General features: G+C 39.2%; 1 pseudogene; it reads left to right on the top strand.

Annotated features, from left to right (window-relative positions):
* Positions 1-742: 742 nt before the first annotated feature.
* On the top strand, positions 743-2441 carry LOC137859424 (lysosomal protective protein pseudogene; annotated as a pseudogene).
* Positions 2442-9319: the final 6878 nt, after the last annotated feature.

The following is a 9319-nucleotide window of genomic DNA, read 5'->3' as shown; positions in this document are numbered from 1 at the left end:
CTACATTTCTCATAGTCCGCTATGCAATACATACTGCTAATTTTTAGCTATAGGAAGGTGTCACAGATTCATTTAACAGTTGCAAGTCATTTAGCATTTTGCAGCCCACTGATGGCCTGTGAATCATTGATCAACATGTTACCCTCAGAAACATAGAAAACAGAGGCCTCTGAATGACCGAAAATCTTTTTTCTTTGCTTCAGTTTTTATTTGTGCTTCTTCTGCTGTTACATACTTATACTTTTTCTCAGTAAGTTCTAGGTGCTGCTTATCTTAAAAACAAAGTATTCACATCTTCCTAAATGTCACAAAAACAGCCTTTATCACGTTTAAGACTGAGGTCTTAAACTGAGGTCTTAAACTGAGGTCTGAATGCTTCTGGCTCAAGTCCAGTCTTCTGTGACCTAAAGTTGCCTCCTTGTACAAGCACATTATAAACCTGTCAAAATTATTCTATATGAGCAGGTCTTTCTCTCCACTAGTCCAGCTGGGAGATTGTCCAATACCCTGCTGTTTTGCTGATATGGGGATCTTCTTACTTTCAGGTTAAAAAAAAAAAAAAAAAAAAAAAAAAAAAAAAAAAAAAGAGGCTCAGAGGCTTTCCTTTGTTTGCAAACAAGTTACTTGTACAAAAGGGCTATGAAGTATTGTAACATAATTAGTGGTAGTGGACAGAGGGGGCTCCCAGTAAAAATGAACAAGTATGAACTTGTATGAACAAAAATGAACACTGCTGTGGGTAATGCTGCTGAGGCTGGACCAGGCCGCACCACCCAGCCACGAAATGAGCGTCCTGCCGGCCTTGCACCACTGCAGAGTGGTGGCACTGTGCCTGCACTGCTGGTTTGTGGAGGCGCAGAGCAACCCCCAGAACAACCCCCTGGTGCTATGGCTGAACAGCAGCCCTGGCTGCAGCCCTATGGAGGGCTTCCTGAAGGAGCATGGCCCGCCCCTTCCTGGTCCAGCCTGATGTGGTCGGCCTGAAGTAAAATGGCTGCACCTGGAACAAGATTGCTGTCATGCTCAACCTGGAGTCCCCCACTGGCCTTGGCTTCTTGTACTCCAAGGACAAGAAGTATGCCACAGATGACACAGAGGTTGCTCACAACAACTACTTGTTGCTGAAGGAGTTCTTCAGCTCTTCCCTGAATACTCCAAGAATAACTTCTCCCTCACAGGGGAGAGCTATGGGGGAGTTTACATCCCCACACTGGCAAAGTGGGTGATGCAGCATGCCAGACTCAACTGGAATCACTGTGGGAAACAGCCTCTCCTCCTAGGAGATCAACAACAACTCACTAATTTACTTTGCCTATTACCACGGCCTGCTGAGGACCCAGCTGTGGAAGGACTTATAGGCCTTCTCCCAGGGGAAGTGGAACTTCCATGACAACCCCAACCTTAACTGCACACTCCAGATTGAGGAGATGATTCAGATTGTAGAGGACTCTGGCCTCAACATCTACAATCTCTACACCCCATGTGCTGGCAGCGTCCCTGGAAGCATGAGGTGTGAGGGTGACTATCTCATCACACACAACATGGGAAACTCCTTCATCCATATGCCGATGAGGTTCTTTTGGACACAGAACCTATTCTGGATGCCTGTAGCCTGGAAGAAAGTCCGGATGGACCTGCCGTGCACCAACTCCACAGTCCCTACCATGTATTTGAATTCCCTGGAGATGAGGAAGGGTTTTCACATGTTCCCTGATGCCCTGGAGTGGCAGGAGTGCAGCTTTGAGGTGAACCGCAGCTACAAGTGCCTGTACATGCAGATGAATGACCAGTACCTGAAGCTGCTCGGAGCCATGAAATACTGGATCCTGGTGTGCAATGGGGATGTCAACATGGTCTGCAACTTCCTTGGGGACGAGTGGTTTGTGGACTCCCTGTGCTAGAAGGTGCAGGTCTCTTGCTGGCCCTGGCTCTACACCGAAGGAGGCGAGAACCAGATTGGGGGCTTTGTGAAAGAATTCACCAACATTACCTTTCTCACCATCAAGGGAGCCAGCCACACGGTGCCCACCAATCAGCTCCTCGCTGCCTTCACCACGTTCAACCATTTCATTAAGAATGAATACTAGATAGAAATGATGAAAAATGCTCTCTGTACAAAAACTGTTTATTCCTTCAGTACTTCCTTTCCTGCACAGCCATTTCCAGACTAGTTGCCATTAATTCTTAGTTTTAGGAGCAGTGGATTAATGAAGATAAATGATTCTGCAGTCTCTGAAATACAAAGCCATTTGTACAGTCCACTTGGTGGGTCTGCATCCAGTTCAGAGCACCCAGACAGATGTTTCTACCATAAGCACCGTCACCAGAATTGTCACTAGCCATCAGCCTCATTAGCAAGTTCTCTAAACCCAGGCCAAGGATCAATGTGCCAATGAAAGCAAATATCCCTTAGAGATTATTTCTGCCATCATGGTTTACAATGATTTAGCAAGGGGCAGTGTGAGAAGCAGCTGTCTCTACTTTTCAGTGGGTGAAAAAAATTGCATTTCTTCAGCACGATCACTATGGCATTTCTCAGTAGTACCAATTAGTGCTTGAGGACATATCGGTGGTTGCACTTTTAGAATAGAGTTGCTCAATAAGTTGCTCCTTTCTGCCATCTCAATATGGCAGAAGGGAAGTTCGGAAAAAGGATTTCTTTTTCCAGATCACAGTGATGGCCGGACCTCAATGAGGGTGTTCTGTTCCTGAGTAGATAGGTGCTGCCTTTGTAATAAAGCTCTCTTGGTATATAAAGGTTGGAAGGAAAAACAAACCAAAACAAGAAAAAAAAAAAAAAAAAAAAAAAAAAAAACAACTAACACCACCAAGTTCTCATGAAGTACAACAACTGAAAGGAAAAAAAAATGCACAGAGGAACAATGGCAGGATTTTATTTTAAATGAACACTTCTTTTCAGGTACTTTGAAAGGCTATGAAAAAAATGCAGTACAAACACTTTATTTCCCTCTCTTACCTAAGTCTCATAAACAGTGTAATCAGTTTTGCTGAAATTTTAGAGACTATTAAAAAAAAAAAAAAAAAAAAAAAAAAAAACAACAATATCCTCAGCCAGAGGAACAGCCCAGCACAAAAATTTCATCACAAAGGGTTAGCAAAACAATTGCAAGCAAACTCATAAAGGTGAAGTTTCAAGCAATCTTATCTCTAGACAGTCCTGCCAACTTAGTTTGTATGTTCTCTTCTTCTTACACATTCTCACATTCTCACTACTCTGCTTTGTTCTACTGATCTCTTTTTTCTCTATTATTCTCTTTTTGAATAACACTGAAAGGAGATTTTTTGTTCTTTCCTATCACTTCTAAATAGAAACAAACCTTGTAATCAATGATGGACGTATCTGGTTTTTCACCCAATGATGTCTGAGTGGATTTGAAACTCAAAATATAACCATTTGCAACGTTCTAGTTAGATGATCTGATAAAAAAGGAACTTTGTGCTTCTGTTCCTCTAACTGGTCTTTTGTATGAAAGGTACAAATGCAAACATGTAAACCTGAATGCAGTATATGGACAGAAGTATCATTCTGCATGATTTCCTGCACTTTCTCACACAACAAAACCTTTGTAAAATGGAGGGATAGAGAAGTGTATTGTTCAAGGTAATTAGGAAAAGTATACAAGCCATCATCATTAGTGGTTCATAATACAGCAATGAAAACATGATTGCAGCTTAGCCCTAACTCTTTAGCTGATAGAGCAGGGCCACTACAGCAGAACTGTGGAGAAAAGATGTATGACAAGAGGTTTGTAATGATTTACAGGGTTTTCCTTAATTGCACAATCAGTTGTTTGTTCCAGCTAATTGAGTTCCCCTTCCAGTAATTACTCTTTGCAGTTCTTTATGCCACTGTATTTCATGCTCAAATTTTCATACAGCTACCTTAGCTCAGTTACCTCCCAGGACTTTTCTGCCTCATTCAACTGAATTAGTATTGTTTCCGGAGTGGTTCATGAGGAATGATGGATTTACTCCTTACGTAATTTCACTGTTGTGCTTGCCTCTCTAAAGGGTGTGGAGGGGTGCAGAGAGGGATATAGATGTTTTCTTCCAGGTGCACTACTAATGCTTTGGAATCTCATTCTTATTCCAGAAGTCATTGCTACACCCATGGCCAAAATTTGGCTCCAACCATTTTCTGCCACTTACTTGACTTCTAAATGTCTATATCTGACAAGATTAAAGAGAAGAAAATATCCCATGTTTAATGGAATCAGAAAATACTAAGAAAAGTCTGTATATGTATATGAGACTATAACACTAAGGAAGAAATATTTAATGAGAATGTAAAAGTTAATATGCAAAACTGAAAAGGCTGTGATACCAGGATGAATGGAAGAGGTGACAGCTCTGGAGGCTGTTGTGCGATCTGCAGAGATTTGCAGACAAACTTTTATTTTTTCCATCACTTGTGAAATGTTAACTGCTCCTGGTTGTCTGCTACTGTTTATTTTTAAAGTTTTACTACTCTATTATGTTAACCAATATTACAGTATCTATTTTAACTCACATGTTTATGAAGGTCCTTTCTATGTTATGGGAAGCTGTGAATCCTTGCTCTATGATTGTTTACACATGTATCAAGGGGCACCTATTTAAACTTCCTATGAACCCCTTCAGCCTGAAAAAAAAAAAAAAAAAAAAAATGCCTTTAGATCTCATTTATTAAGAACTTTTGAACTTTTCCCCTACACCTACTTCTATTAAGCTGTAAATGATTTCTGTGCACTTTTTTTTTAATGTTTCCATTTTTAGGATTGCCAGATGTATAACAGTAATGATGATTTGTATATCTCATACTCGTTGATATTTTTGGAACTTCTGTTTTTAAGATAAGCAGATGGAGGTTAGCTGAATTTCACCAAGCTATATATTGCAAACAGATAGGATATAAATAAGGTAGCATGAAACAATGTTCTGAGCTGACCTCCATTTTCATCTCCTCTGTTACTACCACAAGCCAAATATCAATATCATATGCTTTATGTCTATGCTTGCTTGTCTTTTATAGTCTTCAACAATAAACCAGCAAGCAGTGGAATGTCATTACTCTGCTGAGGTTTTATACAGTTTAGACACAGAAAATTCTCAGCATTTCTTCTCCTGCATATTGTGAAGGATTCACAGCAATGGGTAGCTAAGCACCATCATTTCACACTGTCTCACTCCCCCTCCTCAAAAGAACTGGGGGATTAAAAAAGATGAGAAAAAGCTCATGGGCTGAGATAAGGAGAGGGAGGTCACTCATCAATTATCATCACCATCATCATCACCCCATACTCATCTCTGGTGAGGCCACACCTCGTGTACTGTGATCAGTTTTGGGCCCAAGTTGTGCCAGGGGAGGTTCATGTTGAAAATTAGGCAATATTTCTTCTCAGAAAGAGTATTTAGGCATTAGAATGGGTTGCCCAGGGAGGTGGTGGAGTCGCCATCCCTGTGTTTTTTTAAGGGAAGGTTGGACTTAGTGCTCAGGGATATGGTTTAGTGGGTGATATTGGTGGTAAGGGGATGGTTGGACCAGATGATCTTGGAGGTCTTTGCTAACCTTAATGATCCTATAATTCTATGATCAGAGACAAAACAGACTCAGCATAAGGGAGAACAATGTCATTTATTTCCTATTTTTTATTTCCTATTTTTTGTTGTTGTTGTTTGGTTGGCTGGGTGGGTGGTGTTTGTTTGTGTTTTTTTTTTCATTGTTGTTGACAAAGAAACTTGAATTTGAATGAAGAAAAATAAAAATGATTGTGCACCACATCCCTTTCCAGTAAGTTTAATTTCTTAATTATTTCTAGGGTCATTCCCTGAAAGCTGCCAAGGTGTGACTCACTTTTATTAAGGACTGTGCCATCCAAAGCTGTTCATCAATATCTTTTAGCCTTTCATTTTTCTCAGCCAGTGTTCCTTTTAAGCAGAACTCAGTACAGTGGTTTCAATTGCTTTAACTCTAGTGAAAAGCAAGCTCACATCAAATATGCTGAAAATGATGTAACCTTTATCACAGACCTAGATAGGGGACTAGGATGGAGTCCCTAGTTATAGAAATAAGTGCTCCTGTTGAGCCTTGGATAGTTTAGCCTACAGATCCATACTGAGTCAATGTCCAAAGACTGCTATTAGGAGCACTGCTTTTGAGCCTATTACCTTTTAGAGAAGCCTTTCAAAAAGGATTTTTTGATTCATGTCATCAAAAACCTCGTGTCAATTTTTTTCAAGAATAAGGATTTATGCTAAATGTCTGATCAAATTCTGTTCTGCAGTTCTGTTTATGACACAGACCCAGGTCTTTTACAGACTAGTCTACTCTGCTGTAATATCTACAGTCAAAAATAAATATGGACAAACTTGACACGAGAAGCTGGCCCCATTCCTGTAATGGCTGAAGTTTCATTTTCTAAGCTGAGTACTTGAAGACTGGGGAGAAGGTTGCTAATCTTTTTGGGTAGTTCTGGATAAAAAGTTTTCTAAGTGTAAAATGATTTATTGATATTCTTTCCATAAAGCTGAGGGAAATAGAGAGGAACTGAGCAATGGGTGATCCAAGAATACTAAGACTGATTTGGCACTGTTCATTAAGGCTGTTGCATTATAAATGATCATGAAATGCACTATTTAGAATTCTAACAACCCCAGTAAGGGCAGCACATTTATTTTTAGAGAATTGTTAGGAACAATTGCTCGGTCCTCCTAATAAACAGCAGCAGCCGCAAGTAGAAATTAACTGCTGTGTAAACACAGTTGGGATGTGTACGTGTCTGTGTTAGTGTGAATGAACTGTGTTACACAGCAGACAAATATCAGCCAACAAACTACTTTTTCTTTTGCTGCAACAAATCCTACAGGAACTGCTCTGCTAGCTGGTGTGATCTGAGGATGGCCCTTGCTGCAAAAGCCCTGAATGCTAAATCTGGGTTGTGGCTATTTTGCGGCTGTATCTTCATGAACCATCAAAACTACAGGAACCACGCTGACTAGTAGGAGTGCTTATTGAAAACATCTTCAATCCAAAAGCCTGTCTGGAGACATCATTTCAGTAGAGAACATCATCTTGGAAGGTCTTCAGGAACACCTATTACTGCTGATGTGATGGGGGAAATTCAAGTGCTTACATTAGAAGAACTGTTCACTGAGTATCAAAAGTATTGGATAAATTACATGCCTAAATTATGCAAACTAGAATTCATTTTGAATTATTATCACTTAATCATTAATAAAGTTAGCTTGGGCTTACTTCCAGTGCCTTCTTTAAATTCTTCTCATTGCTTAAATTGGGAAAAAGTGTGCTTTTCCTTCAACTAAGACATGTTATGGATCACTGTACATTGTCATGTAACAGCCACTTTCCAGCTTCAAGAAAGCTTTCTTTCAGATGTTATTGCATGTAAACAGTATTTCTAGGGATTTCTTAACCTTAAGAAATCCTTTAGCTGGGATTTAAATACTTAATTGAAAATACAAAATTATTCGCAGTTTTGCGTGTCTTTGAGGCTCTATTGTGTGGAGGCAATTTAGAAAACTCTACATAGATCATCAGAAAAAAAATGTAATAGTATTTTTTTTTATTGTTTGTTAATTTGATTTTTATTGAATCATCTCCCAGGTGAACAACGTAGGGAAAATGGAGTTGGAAAAATGGAATTTCATCTCTGAAAAAAAATAAAGAGTCAAGATGCTGTTTTAAAAATCCCACCTTAAACTTGAAACTTGCAAGCCTAAAAACTCCTGAACTGGTCATATTGAAATGTGTTTTCTCAGGGCCCACTGAAAAGGCTCATACTGAAAAATCATAAAACATTAATTTAGAAGTTGAGTTTTGTTTTGTTTTGTTTTGGTTTGTTTTTTTAAAAAAAAAAAAATAAAATTAGCTTAATGTTTAAATACAAAGCCACTTCAAACTGGAACACTTTTTTTTTTTCTTTTTATGAATGTCAAAGCAATTTTTAGGCAAGATTGGCCCATTTTTAGCCTAGAAATTCATCTAAACTAACTCTTTTCTGACAAAAAGTACAGTTTCAACAGAGCTGCTTTTTACAATGAACAAAATCATTTCAGGAAAAATTCTTAACCCCATCATGGTATTAACTCTTAATAGTGAAGCGATTTAGACAAAGACATTTTAGTGCCCAGTATGGTATATCCAAGACAGGAAGTGATTCCCTATTGTCAGAAACAAGAAGCCCAAAACATGAGCTGAAGAATTATTTTGCCCTATAGGAACATTGTGCGGATAAACATGTTGCTGACATGTTCAGATGGCTTTTTGATATGGAAACGGATAAATCATTCATCCAAATGCAAGATTAGTGTTCTGTGGCCCATGAACTGTTTGTGATATGCAGTTTCTTCTGAAAAACTCATTACACACCTGAAGAAATGTTGTTTTATATTTGCACATCTTCATATGATCTATGAAGAAATTTCTGCGTTGGGTCCTCAACACTAGAGAGCTTTGTTATGACTTAGGATTTCAAAAGCAGTTGAAAATCACCACATTTAGCTGCTGAGGAAAGTTTCTAACTAGAGAGTCTCAGAGCATGATTTTTTCCTTTTAATGCTTATGAACCTCCTTCCATTACCAACGTTGGTGGGTTGCTCTTTTCATTTGTAAATACAAACATTCTGTTCCACAATGCTGCCAATTAAGGCATTTGTTGTGTGTTTTGTTTTTACAGTAGCTGAAAATAAATTTTAATTACCTTTGGAAACTTTGCTGTCATTTCCCTGCCAGAAGGGCCTGAAATGAATACACCCCTCACAGCCCTTTAGCAGGCAGAAACCCACAGGCATCACCAGTTAAAAAGAAAAAAACCCTCTCCCACCTCTCAATGCTTTGTTTTCAAAGTGTTTGCTTGGCAGGCTCCTTCTTCTCTGTTCCTCATGTTTTCAAGGACATACTTTAACTGACAAAGGGTAGCTTGCAACCTCATGGATGTCTGGAAGACAAGTGCTTCCTAAATCTCTCAAAGTGACTGCAAGCCTGTGTTTCAATTTTAGAGCCATGCAGCTAGGGAGGGCTGCACTTTAACAAATTCTTTCTGCTTGTCCAGCAGTGCAACACACAATTCCTGTGATTAATAAAAAGCAGTATAAAGCCATAGCTGGCTGCCTGTCCAAATCTATTAACCCTGTATGAAGGTCTACTACAGAGTCAAGGGTTCTTCATGAAACTTTCTCTTCTCCTGGCAGCTATATCTTTTCATGCATTGAGATTACAAACATCTGCTTTTAATCAGATCCTCTAGAGCTTCACAGAGAGTTTTGATTGCTGATTAGAGAATGATGCCTGCCCAGATTG

This window comes from Anas acuta, chromosome 7 (assembly GCF_963932015.1).
Source record: "Anas acuta chromosome 7, bAnaAcu1.1, whole genome shotgun sequence".
NCBI lineage: Eukaryota > Metazoa > Chordata > Aves > Anseriformes > Anatidae > Anas > Anas acuta.
Note: the sequence above shows the minus strand (reverse complement) of the source record. Positions and strands in the feature narration are given on the sequence as shown.